This window comes from Lissotriton helveticus, chromosome 5_1, assembly GCF_964261635.1.
Source record: "Lissotriton helveticus chromosome 5_1, aLisHel1.1, whole genome shotgun sequence".
Taxonomy (NCBI): Eukaryota; Metazoa; Chordata; class Amphibia; order Caudata; family Salamandridae; genus Lissotriton; species Lissotriton helveticus.
In genome coordinates, this window is record NC_136065.1 from 1,536,920,697 (window position 1) to 1,536,941,710 (window position 21,014).

Consider the following 21,014-nt stretch of genomic DNA (forward strand, 5'->3'; position numbering starts at 1 on the left):
AGAACTCCCTCAGGCCTGTCCTGGTAGTACTATCTCACTAGGGTGGGACGAGGTGGCCTTTGATGAAGCATATCACATTATGGTGAGTGAACCAACCTCGTCCAAATCGTTGAATTGCCTCTTTTTTCCCTGTAGGAACTAGCAATAGGTAGGTAGGAGAACACAACCAAAGCTAGGGAGAAAGGTCCCTATGCCCTTCAAGAGGGCATGATGACATTTTTGTATTTGGAGTGTTTACCAAGAAGAAAGGGTGCGCCTATTTCATAGCACCTTATTCTCCCTTTTGTGATTGTAATAGTTTGCAGGGAGTTGGACGCAGGCGCTGGCCCCACAAGCGACGAATGGCCAAGCACTGCATGAGACTGGCTGCCTGGGGAGGGGGTGGTGTTGCCTAACCCCGGTGGGTTAGCCACAGGGTCTGGCCACAGGCCATGCCCAGGTGGCAACACCCCAACATGCAAGCTAATATAACAGAAATTTGAAGTCCATTTAACAAGATAATTGTGATAAAAAAGAAGTCCAAACTTTAAAACTGTGTATGTTGTGTACGTGCCATAAAGTGTATATTGACAGTACAATCTTACAAGTACACAAATGCAAACTGCAACACCTTAGAGCCATAAGGAATAGTGATCCGGGTTACCCAGTGGCCCAACATTTTTTTTTTTTTTTTTGTAATGAGAATTTGATGACCTGCAGTGTGATAGATCATGTCACAAAGTCAAGCAGAGGAGGTGACAGAGAGAGGAGTTATGCAAACTTGAATCCCATTACATCTTGGAGATGGATTTAAAGATCTCAATGGTTTAAATATTGATGAAGAAATGCAAGTTTATTTGTAAGTGAAGAGCCATAATGAATTAACAGAGGAGTGGAACTTGTTTGAAATGTTTTTAAATGTCTTCCAGGGCAAGTTCCTAGGAGATTATTATATGAGCATCTTGAGCTTTAATGGGCTAGAGGACAAGATGAATTTGACAATTAGAAATGATGTAAGAGGCCCTATTGAAATGCTGATTAATATAATTGTGTAATTTAAGCCCACTCGGGCTCGATTGAGTTGAGATGTGACATTTATTATTTCAACACTTTTAGCTGGGATACTCATTATGGATAGTAAATATAGCACAATTGGTAATTAACTGTGGTAAAATTATGTTTGGTAATAATGAATGATGGTACCAAGCCTAATGACAGTCCAGCAAGGAGAGAAAGAGAACAACTTCAGCACAGTATGAATAGGCCAGGACAGACAGTGTAAGATTTCCCAGTGAAGGCTTCATATAATTTATACTCAGAGAAATGCATGGAAGTGAGATGACGGTAGAATTAGCATAAAACACGATGTCTGACTTGAACTTGTAGAGTGGTGAGGAAATTATCACCTTTATCATGAAACTAAAGTAAGATATACACTTACACAGTTACCATTAGCAACATGACTACTTGAAGGTAAGTAGAACGAGAAAATAACCTTAGCTTGTATGAATTCGCCAGGACAGGTAGTGCACCATCCTAAGCCAAGCTAAGAAGGAGTTCCTTTGACTTAAATTTGTTTATTTTCCTATTCGCATTAGTTATGCACTGTGGATGGAACATGTAGTTGTCATGTGAATACAATACTGTCTGTTACAGGATCCTCTATCTAGAAAAATCTTTTGGAAAGAAGTGGTGGACCGAACCTGTCCATCTGGTAGTATCTGCACAAAGAATAAAGTCACATGCCTTTCCATGAGCAAAACACTTGCCTCTGGGACCCATAAGATAAACACAAGGCCAACTGGGAACTGTGAAAGGGTAGGCAGATTTCAACCGATAACCATTAAGTATTGCCCGGCGTTAGTCGCCTCTCATACCACTCGAATTTATCAAACAAAGAGGCGAGCGCTGAAGACTGGAAGGCAGGAAACAGAAGTTTATTCCGACGGAGCAGAACACATCAAATCAGACAACAGGGTATCTTCTCGAGGTGCTCTAACCGCATCTCTGAGGCCTGGCCTCTTATACACAGGTTTATTGCTTTATTACATACAACACATTCTTGGTAATGCTTTGATTTACGGAAAGACATTCTCGGAATCCCCGCTCCAAGCCCGTTCCCACACATATTTACAGTAGAAGTCCCCACCCCGGTCTCAGTAGGTGATGACTGTCGCGCAGCTGGACGTTCCGCTGATTCCCGGAATGTGTGCGATTGATCGGATCTCATGGGGTGGGGGCTTTGATCAGTCGGAGATCCTTTGAAGAGGGACAGCTTCCTACTGTATGGGGCAATAAACTGTATCCGCAGGGCCAGGTGATGGCCTGGGATCGGGCCGGACAATCGGGCACAGAGGAAGGGGATTCATCAAAGGGTGTGATCATGAAAGGGACGGAGGGAGGTGTTAGCCAGTACGGGATGTGGCTCCGAGGCAGGGTCGCGCTGAAAGGGTGGTTTATGGCCCAAGCATGTGAGAGCGGGGCTGTCAGTGCGCGGGGGATGCTGGCGGTCGGAGAGGGAGAGAGAGAGAGACGCGCTGGCTATCGGCAGTGGGCAGAGAGGCCATGGCATTCAAAATGGCTGCTACTTACGCGCACATATGGGCCTGAAAAGGGACAAGATGGCGCCGATAATGTTTACGCCGCAATCTAGATTTCAACAGTCCTCCCTTTTCAACATATCTAGCCAGCTTGTCAATCTATGTCTATCCTCATTATATTACGGATTTCCACTTCATATAAAGCTTTCATGCGTTCAGCCTCGAAGTCCAGAGTCTTAGGGCAGATACAGTTAGCAAAAAGTGAGCACAGGGGTGGCAAGCATTGAACACCCAGGCAGAATCCACATATTACGACAATCGGTATCAATATGATCATAAACAACCTCCACCCCCAGTCCTTAACAGCACTCCAGAACCAACTCCAGAGCGACCATTCTTCTTGTTCCTGATGAACTTCTGAGGAAAGTCTGTGGAGGTGTTCAATGGCTTTGTAGACTGAGGGCGAATTGTCTGGTATGTAGGTGCAACAGCTGGACCCAATGATACGGCATGCTCCTCCGCGATCTGCTAGAACGACGTCTAGAACAAGACGGTTCTGAAGGGCCACCAGGTGGACCGCCTGAAGCTCGGCTGTATTGTTTGTGAGGATGCCAGCTGTGATGTTCATTGTTGTTTCAACTGTCTGGGTCAGGTGTCGGATGGCACGGCTGTTCGCCATCGGACCCCAGAGTGGAACAAGTCCCTTCATTGTGTCTAGGAACTGTGCTCCGGTGGAGTCGGCCTACTCAATGTCTCTTGCTCGCTTTTGTCGATGATGGTTTGCTGGGGCCACATAGGTTGGGGGAAGGATGAAGGCAATGTAGAAGGTACCTCCCCAGCCCTTTGGGAGCCACGTGTAGGCCTTTGTACCACAGACAAAGTACATGTTCGGTGAGGTGACAAAAGAGGGTGGATCAGTTGAGTCCAAAGTTCTGGTGATGCGGCAAGCGCTGTGGCCCACCAACTGTGTCCCAAGGCCTTCGATGCATACAAGGCCTGAGATGTTGACGACAGATAAGGCCACAGTCAGGGTGGCAGCTGCTCGTTTTCGGAGGTAAGAGAAGGTGGGTCTGGCTAGGTTGTTGAATACTTGCATTTCAACCCGTTCTTTGGCAGGGATGTCCATGTGAATAGAGGCATTGGATGTCAGAGGGCAAAAGGGAGCAGCAGTTCTTCCTGTTTTGTTCAGCCAGACCCCGTGATAGAAGTGCGACATAGTTTTGCTGGAGGTCCCTGTAACTCTCTTGCAAGAGGATCAGCCAAGCAAGGCAGGAACCATGAACAGAGAAAGGTGAAGGGATGAAGGGGACGGAATGTCCAGTGGCATGTGGTAACAACCCACAGATCCAGCAATTTGTGGCATTAGCGGCAAGGTTGTGCTGGTGTAGCAGCTGCACGAAGGAGTTGTTCCAGAACTCCTTACGTCTTTCTCGGAGTTGTGGTGAAAGAGAGACCAGGTATTGTTCTTTCATGGTGGTAGGCTGCGCAGTAGTAAGACATGTCTTATGAGCTGGTGTGCTCTCTTCCACGATCCAGAGGGTGGTCATGAGGAGGATGCAAAAGAGAAGGGCGATAAAGAGGGCAATAGTCTTTGAGCTGTATAGTTTGTCAGTTTTTGGGTTTCTGTAGTGGGTCTTCGGATGTCCGGTTGCTTCCATCATCTTCGGGTCGGGTGCTTCCATCATCTTCGTATCGGGCGCTTCCATCATTTTCAAGGGGCTCGGTAGCGGGCAGAACCACAAACGTCGTTTGGCTTCTCTCCTGGCAGCCTTAGTAGTGTTAGGCCACCGCTCTGAGAATTGTAACTTAGTCAGTGGTCTGCTTAGCCGAAGCTCCCTCCTTTCGTCGCAGGTTATACCCTTCTCTGGATGGCACAGTGGGATCGGGAAATTCTGCCAGTTCAAGTGTCTCTGTGTCAGGGTAACAGCTCAGGGATGGTCGATCTTTGTTCAGGAGCTCTTCTTGGGTGGTCACTTCTTCGGTCGTTGTCAGGGTTGAGGAGGTTTCTTGCAATGGTGTGCATGCAGCCAGCTCCGTTTCCCCTCCACTCGAAGAGCTGTTCGGGTGGTGATCAAGACTTGCCAGGGGCCCGTCCACCGAGGTTCCAGACTTTGCACGCTGGAAATTCCGGATTAAGACATAATCACCAGGTTGGAAGTCGTGTCCGGGGCCCCTGGAAGCATCGGGGATGGCCTGCAGCACCTGTTGATGGATAACAGACAGTGTCTTAGTCAGATTGTACAAATAGTCAGACATTAGGACGTCCGGGACGTCGTGAATGGATGTCGGCTTTGGTGCAGACCAGACGCTCATGGGTCGGCTGAAAACAACCTCATAAGGAGTCAGATGGTGCTTGGTGGGGGTGGAACGCATTGATAGCAATGCCAGTGGGAGAGCGTCTGGCCATTTCAGTCCTGTGGTAGCCACTATCTTAGCTAGTTTGAGTTTCAGTGTGGGATTATGTCGCTCAACCAGTCCAGCAGATTGGGGGTGGAAGACTGCATGAAACTTTTGTTTTACACCCAACCCCTTCAAGATGAGTTGGATAACTTCGGCTACGAAGTGGGGGCCATTGTCGCTCCACAGAATTTGACAAAGGCCGTAGCGAGGGAAGAATTCCTTCAGTAATACTTTAGCAGTAGCCATGGCAGTGTTGTCGTGAGTTGGATAGGCTTCCACCCACTTGCTAAATGCGCACACGACAACAATTACATACTTCAGACCTTGGCATCTTTCTAGTTGGATGTAGTCCATCTGTAGGACTTCAAATGGATGGTTGGGGACCCCAAACCCTCCCCGGGGTACGACAGTTCCTTTCCCAGGGTTGTGTTGCAGGCATATCAGACATTGCTGGACCAGACGTTTAGCTGAGTCTGCAATCTTGTCTTTGTGCCAAACTTTGGAGACAAGTTCGGTCATAGGGGCAGATCCTATGTGTGCAGGGGAGTGTGCCATGGTCAGTATGGGGATCAGGTACGAGTTGGGTAACAACCATTTGTTCGTGTCTTTTGTCCGCCAGCAGCCTTCATCGTCTTTCAATCCCACCCGTGCCCATTCAGTCAGTTCGTGTGGTGAGCTGGCCATCTGGATGTCCCTAATAGTTTCCCTAGCGTCCTTCCATTTCTCTGTTTGTGACCTGGTCACGTACATGCGTGTCATTGTCCTATTCTCGGCTGTGGTCCGGGCAGTGATGTCGGCCAGTGCATTCCCCTGCCCAATGATGTCCGTCACCTTTTTGTGTGCCTGGCATTTGATTACAGCGAGTTGCTTGGGAAGGAGGACCGCTTCAGTCAGAGCGGAGACTAGATCTCCGTGTAGGATGGGTGTGCCGTGTGAGGTCAGGAATCCCCTCTACTTCCACAAGAGCCCAAAATGATGAACCACCCCGAAGGCATACTGGCTGTCCGTGTAAATATTTGCTGTCGTCCCTGCTGCTAAGATACACGCTCGTGTGAGGGCAATCAGTTCCGCTGCCTGTGCAGATCGTTGTGTGATGCGGGCAGTCTCAACTACAGTTCGGGCTGTGGTAACTGCATAAGCAGCTGAGGTGGTGCCATCGGGGAGTTTAATACAAGAGCCATCCACCCATAGTTCTCCGTCGGGATCTGGAAAAGCAGTGTCTCGGAGGTCAACTCTACTCCTAGTCTGTTTGTCCGTGAGGGTCACACAGTCATGTATAGGGGACGCATTGGGGTCGTTCTCAGGTAGGGGCAACAAGGTGGCTGGATTCAGCGTGGTGCATCTTTTCAGTGTGATGTGGGGTGAAAGCAGAGTCAGTTTGTACCCAGTCAGTCGTGTGCTAGTCAGATGCTGCGTCTTAGTCTGGTTTAGGAGGGTGTCGACCGCATGGGGCACTAACACCGTAAGGGAGTTCGAGAGCACAATCCCCTCACTCTGTCGGATAGAGATAGCAGTGGCAGCTACAGCTCGAAGGCAGGCAGGCAAAGCTTTGGCTACGGGGTCAAGAGTGGCAGAGAAGTAGGCACATGGGTGTTGCTTGGGACCAATGGACTGAGTTAGGACGGACAAAGCGCACCCCTCCCTTTCGTGAGTGTAGAGGGAGAAGGGCTTTGTGTAATCGGGGGTTCCTAGGACTGGTGCAGAACGAAGGGCGTCTCGTAGTTCTTTGAAGGAGAATTGGCATTCAGGGGTCCAAGGGAGCGGGAAGGGGACATCTTTAGCCAGCAGGGAAAGTAGTGGTTTCACAATGAGGCTGAAATTTGGCAACCACTGTCGACAGAAGGAGGTGAGGCCTACCAGGGAGCGGACTTGTTTCTGTGTCTTAGGGACAGGAGTTTCTAGGATGGTCTGAATCCGATCGGGTGTAAGTTTCCTCCCGTCTTTGGACAAGAGATGGCCTAGGTAAGTGACCTGGGGTTGGCATAATTGCAACTTCTTCTTGGAGACCTTGTGGCCATTTTCCGCGAGGAAGTGCAGGAGTTGGATGGTGGCTGTGACTGCAAGTGGAGTGGTGTCGGCTGCTAAAAGGATATCATCGACGTACTGTATCAACACCACTCCATCCGGTAACTGGACTGCGTCCAGCTGTCTCTTGTGGGCCTGGCTATAGATGCTGGGGCGCTCAGTATAGCCTTGGGGTGCTCTACAAAATCTATATGAGCGGGCTTTTAAGGTGAAGCCGAAAAGGTAGCGGCTGTCTGGGTGGATGGGGATGGAGAAGAATGCGTTTTTGAGGTCGATTACAGTGAAGGTGGTGGCAGTGGAAGGAATCAGAGTCAGAATGGTGGTGATGTCTGAGACTACAGGGTACTGGGGTACAACTACTTTGTTGACCTCTCGTAGGTCGATGATAAAGTGGTACGCTTTCTCATCTCCCTCACCCTGCTTCTTTATAATGGGTAGGATAGGGCTGTTGCAAACATTGCTAACTACTTCCTCTACCACTCCTGCATCTATCAGGGACTGGATGATCTTTACCAATGCCTTCTCGCCCTCGGGCGATATCCGATATTGTGGAAGTTTTGGGAGCACTGCGTCCTGTCGAACAGTTATATGCACAGGGTCAATCATCATGCGTCCTACGTCCAAGTCAGTTTTGGCCCATAGGTACAGAGGTAGAGTGTTGAGTAGGGACAAGTCAGCATCAGTGATAAAACATGCGTTGTGTGGGACAAGGTCTGAGCAGAGTCGGGTTGTCGTATAGAATGACTCGAACTCCGTCTTGTGAACACCTAATAGTAGCTCGGAAATGTTTCAATAAGTCAAGTCCCATAATGGCATCGGGGGTGTTGAATGAGAGCAAAAACGTTGTGTCAGTGGTGTTATTTTCTAAGTCAAAGGAGATCAGTGTGGACAAGGGATTAGTGGAGGGCGTTCCATCAAAACCTATTGATGTTACATGTGAGCCAGACAAGGGTGCCCTTGGAATCAGTCATTTAGATAACGCACTACGTGTTGCGCCAGTGTCTACCAAAAATGGAGACTTCGTACCCAGGACCTTAGCGGTGACATAAGGAACTTGCTGGTCAACATGGAGCTCGACTGGATCCCTTCCTTGCCCTTGGCAGTCCTATGCGAAGTCGTGGGCGTCGTCGCAGTCAGACTGTTGGTACTGGTTCTGTCGGGGACGGTCAAACGTGTTCAGTCTCCCTGGCCTGTCGTTGTTTGTGTCGTTCGTGTATCCTCTTCCCTGTCCTCTATTTCTTGGCCCACCCGCTACGTCTCTTGTGTCCCTATTTCTGTTTGCTTCTTGCAAAACCGGGCACTGGGATTTCCAATGACCAAATCCTTTGCAAAACGCACACTGGTTCTCATCGATGTCTTTACGTCCAGCATAGGGTGCGGAAGTACGGTCTCTAGGGGGTGGGTTTCTAGGAGCATCCGATTGGTAGCTTCCCTTGTACTGTTCCCTTCCTATTGTCACTCCTTGCAATTGTGCGATCATCACCCTTTCCTTTAGGTCCTTTTTCTTTTTCTCAGTCGCCCTATCGTTCTAATTCTTTTGATGCTCATAGTACTGGGCCATCTGGAGGATAGCCGCAGGTTTAGAGGCCGCCCAACTACTCTCGCTAGTCTGTAGTTTCTGCGAGACTTCCTGCGACAGACCCTTGACATAATTCTGGACAAACAGATGATGTCCGGTTGCAGTGGTCATGTCCTGGCCGCTGTAATCGGAGAACACCGTCTCAAACCGGGAGAAGTATTCTGATACGTCTTCCTGGGGTTTTTGGCGGCAGGCCGTTACTATCGACCAGTCCACCTTCTTTTCTGGGATCAGGGTTTTCAGTTTCTGGACGATCTTGTCTCGGAGGTCTAAAATGGATTTTAAAGGTTTCTGTCCGGGCTCTCGTTGCCTATCTATGCCATCAAGTTGTGACCAGGTATGTCCGAACAGCTCAAGGTGGTCGACTTTCCGGATTTGCTTCCACACATCAGCTGGCAGACATAGCCCGAAAAACAAATCGATGTCCGCTAGGGTCATAATCGTCGAGCCCAAGGCCGTGCCTAATTCAGTATAAAAGGCAGTGGGTTCTTTCGTAAATCAGGCAAGGATTTTCGGAAAGTCAGGATGTCTTGCCGATCCCAAGGTTGGTAGACCCAGTTATAAACTACTCTCCCTCTCGCATCTCGGTGGTTGATGTCATCGTGTGTTCTCTGTCCTCTTGGGGGGACCCAGTAGGGAGCGGCCTCCTTTATAGGCATCATTGTGTCCGTTTTTTCTGTTCGAGGTTCGGTCGCTACAGGAGTCGTAGCGTCAGTTTCTGGCCTTTGTTCAGTGAGGTGGCGGAAAACTTCAAGCGTGCGCGAGAAGAGGTCCGTCACATCACACTCATTTTCATCCCCAATATCGACTTTCCTATATAGAGTCGTTAGGCTCTCAGGACCTTTATCTTGGTATCGATCCTCATAGGTGTTGAGGGTGTGATAACAAAATCGCACAACAAAGTGTCGTCTGTGGCTATTGGCATATGGTTTGTACATATCCGTTACGTATTCCTCACTTTCCTTTCGTTCCACCAGTGTCTTCACTATCTTATCGATCCCTGTTCGTTCATCTTTGTTTAATCGGTTCATTCTAGTGGGATCTTTCCTTCTAGCTTCAGGGTCATTCAGTGTTATCGCTTGCGCTGTGCTGAGTACAAGGGGCTCGGCCGGCGCGGAGGCCGTGAGGACCGAGGTCCTGGCACTATTCTCGCCTGTGCTTGGGGGTTGCGGGCGTTGTGCTAAGGGTTGGGAAGGGGCATATGGAGGAGGCATGTAGATGATTGGGGGACCTAGTAGTAAATCATCGTTCGCTCGTTGTTTCGAGGGTAACTCATGGTAGAGCGTAGAGGGTGTTCTAACGGGACACTGGCCCGATATTTCGGACTCTTGCTTCTGTTTGGCTTCCTCTCTCTCCTTTATCTCTTCCTCTAACTTTTTAGCAGCTAGGTGAGCTGCTTTTCGTAGTTCTTTCTCTAATCTAACTTCGTTTCTCTTTTTCCGTTGCTCTGCTTCCTTGCGCCATATGCCGAAACCATCAAGCATAGTAGGCGTTGTCTTATTGTTACGACGGGCTGTTCCTAGTACGTTTATTTTATCGTCATCAAAGGATCCTATCAGTGGCCACTGACTTTCCTGATCCTTTTTTGTATATTTATGCCATAGTTTACTATAAGCTACGGCGACTAGTCCATATTTAGTGAACATGTCCTTATTAGGGGTGCCTTCCAGTGGAGCTGGATGGTTCATCTCTAATAAGCGGTCCGGGCTGAACCAACTACCAATCAGTGGGGAGAAGATAGGCATGACAGATTACAAAGGGGGACAAAGGTCCGCACTACCTATCTTTTCACTACTTGCAAAGACTAGACAGAATATTTCTATTCTACGTTATTTGCAAACAGAGAATACCTCAAAAAGAACCAACTTCGAACAGTCAATGTTCGGACAATCAATCAATCAGTGGGGAGAAAAATAGGCGTGACAGATTACAAAGGGGGACAAAGGTCCGCGCTACCTACCCTTCACTATCTGCAAAGGAAGAGAGAATATTTCTATTCTTCCCCGGTTGCAGGCAGAGAATATCTCAAAAAGACAATCAATGAGTAATACTAGTATTTTCAAACAATCAAACAATCGTTTCGCAATTTGTCGTGTTACACGACCTTACCCGGACCGCATGGACAGTTTCTCGTCTTCCGCTTCCAGCGCCCGATCGTCCTCTATTCTCCGTAATTGGCGCGGCACTCCTGATGGTTCCCAGTCAGGACCGTAGATCACTCGAGAGAGGTCTGCTCGGAACCAGTGAAGTTCGGATGATCGGCTGCCAGACGAGGGTCTATCGGGCAGGTGCACTTCCCGATCGTTGCAGTCGTTCACTCTGTCGTCGGGACCTCTCCCACTGGATCCACGTGTCGCGGATGGGCCCCACGTTTGGGACGCCAATTGTGAAAGGGTAGGCAGATTTCAACCGATAACCATTAAGTATTGCCAGGCGTTAGTCACCTCTCATACCACTCGAATTTATCAAACAAAGAGGCGGGCGCTGGAGACTGGAAGGCAGGAAACAGAAGTTTATTCCGACGGAGCAGAACACATCAAATCAGACAACAGGGTATCTTCTCGAGGTGCTCTAACCGCATCTCTGAGGCCTGGCCTCTTATACACAGGTTTATTGCTTTATTACATACAACACATTCTTGGTAATGCTTTGATGTACGGAAAGACATTCTCGGAATCCCCGCTCCAAGCCCGTTCCCACACATATTTACAGTAGAAGTCCCCACCCCGGTCTCAGTAGGTGATGACTGTCGCGCAGCTGGACATTCCGCCGATTCCCGGAATGTGTGCGATTGATCGGATCTCATGGGGTGGGGGCTTTGATCAGTCGGAGATCCTTTGAAGAGGGACAGCTTCCTACTGTATGGGGCAATAAACTGTATCCGCAGGGCCAGGTGATGGCCTGGGATCGGGCCGGACAATCGGGCACAGAGGAAGGGGATTCATCAAAGGGTGTGATCATGAAAGGGACGGAGGGAGGTGTTAGCCAGTACGGGATGTGGCTCCGAGGCAGGGTCGCGCTGAAAGGGTGGTTTATGGCCCAAGCATGTGAGAGCGGGGGCTGTCAGTGCGCGGGGGATGCTGGCGGTCGGAGAGGGAGAGAGAGAGAGACGCGCTGGCTATCGGCAGTGGGCAGAGAGGCCATGGCATTCAAAATGGCTGCTACTTACGCGCACATATGGGCCTGAAAAGGGACAAGATGGCGCCGATAATGTTTACGCCGCAATCTAGATTTCAACAGAACCAAAAACAGCCCAGGCAAATTTTGTCAGATCAGCCCTCATATTGCATCTAACCAGGGATCCTCGCCACTGTGGGGGCGGTGGGGCATGGTGTGGTTATCCCCTGTGGAAGAATAATTGAAAAATACAAGAGTGCCCAAGAAAAAAACATCTGTATGTGTAAATCTAGATATATGTCCTATGACCTTCAGACCTGGGCGTTTTATCATCAACATCAAGAATATCTGTGCATCTCACTCTTCATTGTATTGCACCTGGAATAATGCAAATTAGCAGTTTCTGATTTGAGACATTTGCTGTCCCTCACATTGCTTAATGTATATCACTGTACAAAGCTGAACTATTAAGCATTTTACCTACTATAGTGGTTTGGGATGCAGGAACTGCTTCTTATTGCAGGAAGGCTTGCTTAAACTATGTTGCACACCTGATAAGCCCTAAAACAGTATGCTTGTACACGCTCCATCCTACGGTGGTGGGGGGGGGGGGAACAAGATGATCCATGACCATGGAGATTTGTATGTATACAGACCAAGTTTTCAGACTTGGGAGAAGTCTGCTGACTGATTTTCTCAATCGGTCAACACGCTACCTTATTGTGTCTAATACCTTCAACATCCTCACAAGAAATGTTTCGGGAAAAATTGCAAATATGGTGCGTTTTACAGCACACTTTTTATTATAGAACCCTGCCCAATGATGAATAGCTGGATGAAGATTGGATATAGGAGTGCCTGGCTCAAAGAATTAATAGTTTAATTGTGAGGCGCGCATGGATGAATTAATTTCAGAATGGATGATATTAAACAAAGATTTTTAGCTACATGGAGCAATTGGTCTCTATGCACTGACCATGGGTGAGTGCTCTGGTTTTCACTTTAGCTTCTGCATTTAAACATCATCCTCCTCAAATACTACTGTCACCAATCTTTAGGAAACGCTTGTAGCCTGGACGTATTTAACACAGTGTACTGATTCAACCCCTCTAAGTATGAAAAATAAAGCATTAAGATTTGATCTAAAACAGGAGAGAGAATAAGACAACTATGTAGTGGCTGAAATCCACAGCACCAACCCACACAGGCTGCAATGGCAGGCCTGTAGTCAGAGAGAAACCAGGAAAGTTTGCATCAGTCCCGGCTTCCACTTGACATTGTGTGATCGTAGGCAATAACTTTTCTCACAGTGATCCCTTCTATTTCATCATCATGAGAGCACCTTGAAATAAATCAGTTTGGGGCGTGTGCTACACAAAAGCAAAATACTCTACGTTACTCTATCTGTCATATTATCGACAATTTACTTTCTCTGGGTTCATTAATAGCTTAGTTGTCAGGGCGGTAGTGGTGGAGGCATGAATGCATCTAACTTCATGATTAGAATCTGTCACTTCAAACAATTGCCATGCAATGCAATGTTATAATTTGATATAGTAGACGGAAATGCGTTGGAAAAATCACATTTTAAAGAAACACATAGTTTTGAATTTCGAAGAGTATTTATGTCCTGGACTCTTTGAGTCAAGGAACAGCAGACCCACCCTTCAGCCACCCACCCTTTCCCTTAAGCCCTGGAGGTCAGGGCTACTTGTGTCGACTCTGCAGAAGACCGGGAATACCCAAATGCAAAAACAAAGTGTTTGAAGCACACTTTAAAATCATTTTTGTTGCATTGTGTATTTTTAAAATGCGTAGACCCTGCAGGCACGAAACACAGGCTTCCTGTCCCCAATAACAAACTCGGCCCCTGCCAGCAGGGATACTTCCCCCCACCAGCAGTAATACTGCCCCCACCACGTGAGCCCACTACGAAAATGCCCATTGGCTGGTAGCCCCAGTCTGTGACTGGCTGCGGAAGGTGAGGAGCTGGGACTGATGGGTGAACTCCCTTCGACTCCCTAGGTGCTGTGTACTAGGTTCAGGGGGACTTTTTCTAAAGTTGGACCGCCATAGGGAAGATTAGCATAATCCCTCCTGAAGGATGACCTAAATTTCTGAAGTGTTCCATACTTTTTTTAAATCTTGGGGGCATATGACCAAGGGCCTTATCGCCGCTTTAGCGGGAATTTTTTCCGCTAAAGCGGCGAAAATTTTATCGCCCTATTACCTAGCTGTCGCTAACACCAGTTAGCGACAGCTATTAGGAGATAGCGATCATCTTGGGGCCCACTTTGCATGTCAGCGATAATTATCGCTAATGACATGCAAAGTGGGCGTGCCAAGATGTTAGCGACTGGAAACAGTTGCTAACATCGCTATCTCCTATTACCTACTTTTGGAAATAATCGCGCTAAGCGCGATTATCTCCAAAAGCTAACGCCTGCCTAGAGCAGTTCTTAGCCATGTTATCCAATGGAAGGTGGATAACATGGCTAAGAGCATTGTCACGATAATGCATGAATATCGCTGATTTTTAAGCAATATTCATGCATTTCGCAGGATTTTTACCGCTTTTGAGATAAACCTTGATAATATCAAGGTATCTCAGCGGTAAAAATCGTCGGAGCGCGGCGATATAATTATAGCCGCTAACCATGCATAGCGATAATTATCGCTATTGCTTGGTAATATGCCCCTTGGTGTGTTGTATGTTCTGATGCCCCACTTTTAGCACCAGGAGACCTTTGAGTAAAAAAGCTTATAAATCAGAACTGACAAAGAATTAACATAACTCTGAATTCTGGGAGGGCATAGATGTCAGGGTTCAAGGAGTGCTCCTCAGGAATCTGAAACCACGCCATGGTAGTCACCTGACATAGGGTAGCGAGGGATAGGCTGATATAATGTAGCAATTCATGCTAAGTTGAAGCATGGAGTGTAGTAATAGAGGAACCTACATAGAATAGGACTTCACCCTATTTTTCACGGAAGTCTACTGTTGTGGAGCCCGATTGCTCTTATCTCAAATATATCAAGGGCTGCGGTTTGCACACATTTGAAAGACAGGACAGAGACTGTTATTGTAAAAGACACAGAATGACTATATCATGTGCTTTTGAAAAAGATTGTACTGTATGCCTCGCCCTAAATTCATCTTTCCTTTGATGACTACGGTTCCTTCCAGGCTGGCACTGGACAATATACAGATGTTTGATATTTCTACACGGAGGCCATGGATGGCCATTCTTATTGTCGTCTCCTTAACATGTCTGGAATAACTAACTTTCTTCTACCAAAATAAGGTGCATGCAGGCTTGGGCCACTGGTTCATATACAGTTCCTCTATGAACAAAAGTAATTTCTGCCTAGTATCACACACGTTGGTCAAGTAGGGAAGTCAGGACTGATCCCAGTTTTTCTGGCTTCAATTCACTAATTACATGGGTATCTATTTCTCTCTTCCATGTTATGTCAAAGGTTCATGCTATGTCTTTAATCTCTGGTGATGGATTAAACCCAGATCAGTTGACTGGGGGTGAGTGTTTGATTTGCTCAAGCGCTCCGTCTATCAACCCCTTTTGTATCGCTTTGTTCGCCCTAAGTGTGGCAGGGTATGCTCAGACGTGAGTCCCTTGCTCACTCGGCCACTGGATTCAAGATAGCCTGGCTGATGAGGATTATGAATCCGAAACCGGCCCCAGGATGCTTGTTTCCGGTCCATGGAAGACATGGCTTGGCAGTTCGGGCTGGACTGTTCCCATGAGGCACAGGGTCAGACTGATTTGCATATAGCCATGTCTGAAATGGGGTGGCTGAGTGGGCTAAAGAATGGTGATGGATTAAACCCAGATCAGTTGACTGGGGGTGAGTGTTTGATTTGCTCAAGCGCTCCGTCTATCATCCCCTTTTGTATCGCTTTGTTCGCCCTAAGTGTGGCAGGGTATGCTCAGACGTGAGTCCCTTGCTCACTTGGCCACTGGATTCAAGATAGCCTGGCTGATGAGGATTATGAATCCAAAACCGGTCCCAGGATGCTTGTTTCCGGTCCATGGAAGACATGGCTTGGCAGTTCGGGCTGGACTGTTCCCATGAGGCACAGGGTCAGACTGATTTGCATATAGCCATGTCTGAAATGGGGTGGCTGAGTGGGCTAAAGAATGGTGATGGATTAAACCCAGATCAGTTGACTGGGGGTGAGTGTTTGATTTGCTCAAGCACTCCGTCTATCATCCCCTTTTGTATCGCTATGTCTTTAATCTCCATCACATGAGATTAGAGCGTGAGTGGTAGGCAGAATCCATATGGAACTTTGGGGCTCAATTGTCCAAGAGCACCTGAGGCTGAGCCAGAGCAAGCATTTGGCTTGGGCCTGGCTCAGGCCTTCAGTGGCTCGTGCATCTCTAATTGATTATTCAGAAGGCTGTACTGCGCACCAGCCCAGAGAGAAGTGTACCAGGAAAAGGATTCTCTCTGATGCAGTACATCATCTAGGTCAGAATCAGACATAGGAACTGTAGAATCCATGGTGATGTGACCTGTCCTTTGAGATGAGTCAGCTATGATTTCTGGTGTGTGCTGAAGACCAGGTCCACAATACTAAGAGCAAGACTGAAGCCTAAACGTGGGCCGTCTCCAGGAAGCAAGCTACGCAGGAGCCACAAGGACCTTTCCACTGGAGTGGCTCTATCCACAAAGAGAGAAGCCATTTTGAGGAAGAAATGTTAATTGCAAGCTGACCTAATGGGCTTTAATGCTGGTGGATATTATGAAAAGTACCTATGACCAAAGTGAATTTCCCTAAATTGAGTGATAAAATATCAGTGCCCACATATTAACCCCTCTTTCCTTAATTTCCATGGCAGCTTGGCGTAGCGTTTACTCTTCTACACATTCATCTGAGTTTTGGCAGCTGGTCCACCACCCCTTCTGATACAGCCAATGTTGGACCTGGGCAAAAGGGTCTCTCCTGGCAGCATGGGCTGTTTGTTTTTTTGTTTTTTTAAAAACAGCTCTGAAAAGGCACTGAGTTTGTCATGTAAAATTACTTGTGTCACACAGTATGTTTGGTCCAAACTTTACACCACCAATAGCTTTTCTGAATTCTTCTAGGACATGGCCAATAGTTTGGTCTTCTAGACCCCCTGGCATCAAAGAATTAATACATGTGCCAACGCGAGACAGAAAACAAGTTGGATTTCAACCAACCTGCAATCCACTAAGCAATATTTCAGTGAGATGTGTTTCAGGTAATGATCATTCCTATGAGAACTCGTAGGGTAAGTTAGTGGAATTCCAAATCCTCTTTTATTAGGAAACTGCACACACAAGATTAATATGAAACCATGCATACATTTTAAAGATGTATTTTTAAAATCCAAATCCTATCCTAGTGCACACAATATGAATTGTAATCACAAGATAGACCTAACATGGTAACTGCAACTTTTACTAAAAGCATTAATAGAAAGAAATATTCTAGCATATTGACAATGCCTTTTATACCAATCCCACCCTCATTTGTTTACTGACTAAAGCATATCTTAGAAAAGAAGGCTTAATTCAAGTTTCGGATGGTTCACACCCTTACACCTAGTTGAACAATAAGGCTTCATGTTCAGTATGACAGTAAGGTCTGCTATTCTCATCTGCACTCACAGCTGGGTTGATAAGCTCAGAAAGTAAAGGTTGAATGCCTCCCATAATATTTCAGGAGGAGCAGGTGATGCAATTCAGCATGGCCTGTATCGTCTGTGTTGCCGGGTATAAAGTTCCTCACATCCTGAGCTTATATAACATTATTTAGTTGTTGTGAACCATTCAATATAAACAATTATCAGAAAAGCTGGTGCCTTTTTACTTATTTTCCTTCTGTGAAATTGTGTTCTTTGAACAATATTTATGTATTAATTTGAGGAGTTTTATATAGTGCTTGCAAGACCCGGGGGTATCAGAGTGCTTTACAGAAAGGGACAACAGACAAGGCCGTGATGGAGAGCATAGATTACAAAATATGGACTTGTTGACTGGTAGCTTTACAGTAGTTTGTAGAAGGGAAACAAGTGAGTGAGAGTCCAGTGGTGGGCTAGGTGTTGGAGTCCGAAGGGTTGAAGTGTCGACTGAGGAGCAGATCTTTTAGTTGTCTTTTTAAGCTCATAAAAGAGGGGTCCATCCTGATTTGCACTGGGAGGGAATTTCAGAATCTGGTTGCATTGACCAAAAAGGAGTGTGTGAAGGCTTTCCGTTTTAATTTTTTGGGTGGGATGAGAAGCAGAGTGTTGGTGCTTCTTAGATTTCTTGTCTGCCTGCTTTTGAAAGTTTGGATACAAGGCAAGATGGTTTACAGATGTGGAGGACTTTGTGGGTGAGGCAGGCCATTTTGAAGCAGCAACAGGCTTCAATTGGAATCCATTTGAGGTTTTTTAGGGAGGGGTAGTTGTGATTGTGTCTTTTAGCTCTGGTGACCCTCCTTCTTGCTGTATTTAGTATGGCTCTTAAGGGGGCTCGGTGCAATTTTGTGGAGCCAGTGACGGTGGCATTCCTGTAGTCCTATCTAGACAGTGCCAATGCTTGTGTGGTGGATTTTAGATCATTCGGTGAGGAAGGCTTGGATATTTGTAGGAGTGTTAGGTTCTAGAATGCACTCTTTGCTGTATTATGTATGTGTTGGCTTAACCTCAGGCTTGGGTCAAGGGAATTCTCCAAAGAGTTGATGGTTGTCGGAAAGCTTCTGTTTGCAGTTTAGAGTGTCAGTGGAGCTTATCCACTCTTGGACCTGGGGGAGTCAGTCCACTGTTGGATAGAAGTAGGGTTTCCATCTTTTCTTGGTTGGGTTTCAGGTGGTTGTGTGAGAGCCAGTTTTGGATTTTTATGAGAGTGGAGTTAAGTCATTGTATGTCTTTTAGTGAGGATATTTCTAGGCAGACCTGGGTGTCCCACACTGAGAGGTGGTAGAGGATGTTTGGTTGTTGGAGTATATATTGAAGAGTGTAGGTGGGAAGACTGAGCCTTGGGGGACACCCCTGGTTATGAAGGATGTGCCTGAGGTCGAGTTGTTGATTTTAATGAGTTGGGAGCGGTTATGGAGATAGGAGGTGAACGATTTCTGGACCAGCAGTCGACTCTCAGCAGTTTGTGGAGGGATTATAGAAGCAGCTTGTAATGGACAATGTCAAAGGCCACTAATCGCTCTAGAAGAATGAGCTGGCAGCATCTATCAGTGTACAGTGACTTGTGTGTGTCATCAGCTATGTTCAGTAGGGCTGTTCCTTGCTACATCCCTTACTAAAGCCATTATAAAAAATGGGGGGACCCAATCTGGTCGTGGACCTGGGTAACGTATAGTATCAAAAACAGTGGTCCAAACCTAATGATCAAAAATAAACTGAATGCATACTTATAATCAATCTTTATACAGTTTAGTGAGCCTTCAACCAATTAGGCTCTGCGGATTCAATCTGTTTGATAGTTAATCTGGAAAAAAAAGGGGGGAGATGCAACAACCTGACAAGAAACATTTTGATGATCCGAAGGAGTTTAATAATTCACTCCAACATAGAACTCAATTCTGTACAATTTACTCATATATTTACGGTACAAAGGAGCATGGTGCTTCTAAGAACGTGCAAAGAAGGAAAGTGTGGGGAGTAAGAAAAAGGTGAAGTGCTAGTAAAACTCGTGACACAGATGTGTAATAAAAACAATTTGAGCTAGTTCTGATGGAGCTGGTTTAGGAGTTCCAGCCCTGTGGGCAAAAGGCCACCCCTTGTTAAGTTACTGCTTTTGTTTGCATTTATACAGTCCAAAATAACATGTATCATGAAATTAGGTGGAACGTGGTCCAATTTGCAATTTGAAAGGCGTTGACGTTTCGACCAGACTGGGGGCTTGGGGTGACTGGGGGCCTCAGCCTGCGGGTCTTCTTCAGGACGGAAAGGGGTGCAGCCTTGATACCGTGGGTGTGACCTGATCACATACCTGGGGGTAAATCAATAAAATGTTCAGGGCTTTACATCGATGGAAAACTACCATAGGTTAGTAATCCAGACTAATACAGGGCTTACCCATGGGACTTCGTGGGGGGCCTGGTCCTTTTAGTGGTGTCTTGGGCGGTAACCGCTAACGTTGCACAGTGGTCCTTATCTGTAAGTGATAAGGTCCGGGTTTTAGATTAAAAACGTGAAAGCTGTAAAAATGGGGTGCGTTCCAAGGATGGAATATAGCTGTAGACGATCAAATTACCCGAGTAAAGGGTACCAAGTGTCTCAGTCGTCTTCTACGTAAATCTACATGGTTCAGGAATGGCTGCTGTGGCAGTGAAAAGACCGAGTCTCGATCTTGTGCCGGTGTTTGCCTTGTGCATAAAATGCTGCTGCTGGGAGGGGAGAAGACGCAGTGTCAGTAGGCCACATCAAGACACTAGGGAATATATATCAGGCATGTTTGTGGGATGCTTATCTCAATTTCAAAAGGCCCGCTATCAATGAATTGCGCGGTGGAGAATCGGCAGGAGGAGCCGACTGCCGGGAGGATGTTTATAGACGTGCGCGTCATCCATAGAGTGAAGAAAGACTCACTAGTATGTCTGTGTCGTCATAGGGGAATCAGCGGGCTCAATCGGTAGTTTAATAGAACTGTGACTCACCCCGGTGAATGTTGCCCAGGAGCATACAACATAGGTTAATCATTATTTTACAAAAATAGAGCCTGTATATTAGAAGTTAAACCGAACACAAATTGAGACCACATAATGCCATCGTGAATTCTCAGGCAATAGTGTACATCACAATTGAAATTACATTATCTTATTGAGGGAAGGATCATTGCTTCATGGACAATAACATTCATGTCAACCAGGGAGTATATACATAGCAGACAGTAAGGTTGTGGTTACATATGGTGAACATATTAGTGACATATTTCAGTACATCACAGCCTACAAAAAGTCCATAGTGTAATAAGCATGGAGGTAGCTGGTGCAATTAAGGGCATGTCCTAGATGTATACACTATCCTTGTATGCATGTGGTCCTATGGTGTATATGGTGTTACCCATTGTTCAACACTGCTACCTGCTTACTAATCTCCTCATATTCATTTAGACCTCGTTTGATGGTGTCAAATAGGTGTATAAATCGACACTCATGGGTGCTCAAGATATTGTTGAAGTCACCACCCCTGGGGTTGAGTGTGACCTTTTCCAGGACACACCATTTGAGACTATCTGGTGCGTGACCGAACTTTGTGAAATGATCCACTAGACAGGCCCCCTGTGTTTGGCATCTGATGCGGCTGACATGCTGTAATATCCGGCATTTTACCTTTTGGATTGTTTGTCCGATGTACTAAAAAACACACGGGCAGGTGATGGCATAG

General features: G+C 46.7%; 1 non-coding gene across 1 annotated transcript; it reads left to right on the top strand.

The window, feature by feature from the left end:
* Window positions 1–13,672: 13,672 nt before the first annotated feature.
* On the top strand, window positions 13,673–13,777 carry LOC144756911 (U6 spliceosomal RNA). The gene has a single exon (XR_013595393.1). It is a non-coding gene; the product is annotated as a U6 spliceosomal RNA (small nuclear RNA).
* The last annotated feature ends 7,237 nt before the right edge of the window (window positions 13,778–21,014 follow it).